Raw genomic sequence first — 1,892 nt, forward strand, 5'->3', positions numbered from 1 at the left:
ACAGATGATAGCTCTAAAACTATCCACAAATCAGTTCATTTTCACAGCTATTTAATTCAGTCTAATACATAGACTAGCAATCTACACAGGGATGGAGATCCCACCCTTCTTCTTGGCAAGAAATCATAGGGGCCCCAGCAAGAGAGGCAGGGGGATCAATGAACCCATGTGCCAGATTGCCCTTGAGCTGTACCACTAATTCAGAGTGTGACAAGGTATAAACATGCCCAAAGGGCACCTCTTTTCCCATGATCATCTCAATGGGGCAGTTATATGGGCAATGGGGCGGCAGAGTTTCTGCCAGCACAGTAGCCCTTCTCACCCCTTCTTTCTATCTGCAGGCTGCCTCTGGGATGAGGAGTGATGCTGGATGACACCTGTAGTGGAATGAAGCTGGGTTAATTAGCATTGATAATATACAGCTGTGGGCTGGCTTCAGGGGCGGTGGGTTGGCTGATGTAGATAAGGTGCAGCTGTGGCTGGTTAAGATATTGGGCAGCCAGTGAAGAGAGAGCAGCCAAGGAAGAGAGGGGAGGAAGAGAAGGGGAAGAGAGCGTGCATGCATACCCTGGGTGAGGAGAGATGAGGAGAAGGCAGCAGAGGGACTGGCATGAAGAGTATGATGGTATGAAATGGTAAAAGACCTTGTTGCAGCTTGATAGTTTGGGGAGTGCTGCAACAGCCACCTACCCCTGTGGGCTCCCCTTCTGGGGGTAGTAAGGGAGGACATGGCAGGGCTTCTCCAAGGATCTGAGTACACTCCTCTCTGGTGCAGCGATTGGCACTGCTGAGCAGCTGGTATCTATTGAGTGGGTCCCTGGGTAGGCAGTAAAGGTTAGCTGCACCTGACTAGTGAATCCTGTATCCTTATGTTTTGCACCTGGAGATGGCAGTCCATGATGATACCAGTAAGCAAGTCACTCAGACTCTGTAAAGTGTCATATAAAATCCTATTTATTAAACTTAACACTATAAAGAGAGAGTATAGATAATCTTATGTCCCTTTAGATGGTGGAAATACTGGAAACACCAAGTCACACAGCATTGAACAGGCCTCTGGTCCACACACAGCACATTGTGCAGACCCTCTCTGTGGAAAAGGTTACATCATGTTGGTCATTCAAGCTATTATGGGATTTTCTTACAAGAAAACAACTTTATTCATCATTGCTACTGTCCAACAGAAAGGATGGTTACATGAGGACTTTATGCTGCGCTGCTAGATAAGGGCAAGGACACAGAGGTGGTGAGATCACCAGGACTGGGTGGAAGCTGTTGCGGTGGGCTGGCAGAGGCTGTCCTGCAGCCAAGGGGGGTGCGCAGCAGGGCACAAGCCTGAGGGCCAACCTGTACATGCAGCAAAGCACAGACCTGGGCTTATTCACGTTGACTGTTACGTGGATCACGAACTCCTCGGTGTACAACGGTCTGCTGGTCAGGACCACCACGCCTTGCCCAACTCCAGCTGAAGGGTTCAAGGAGTGGGGAACAGAGGTTGCTCTGGGTGCAGTGAATGTGAAAGAAACCTGACGGGCTGCTGCCTGCGTCTGCACGGCTGACCACAGCTTCCTGCAGGCTTTGGAGGTCAGCCAGGAGCAGCCGGGGGAACCACAGCAGCAAGCTGCTGTGTGCAGCCTGGGAGCCAGTGTGTAAGCTTTTGGGGACAGACCCTGTCATAGCCTGGTGAACAGGCTCCATGGCACTCAGGCCCAGGCCCCAGAAGATGTGAGCTCATTGCCAGGGAGCAGCCACAGGAGAGCTACTCTAGAAGGGAAGGCAAGCCAGGAGCTGAGGGTGACCACAGCGCAGGCAGTGCCTTCAGCAACAGGGGATTAAGTCCTCTGAGCTGGGCAAGCAGGGCAGGTTGGTGACAAGCAAAGGCAAGGTGACAA

This window comes from Falco punctatus, assembly GCF_963210335.1.
Source record: "Falco punctatus genome assembly, chromosome: 2".
NCBI classification, from domain to species: Eukaryota; Metazoa; Chordata; class Aves; order Falconiformes; family Falconidae; genus Falco; species Falco punctatus.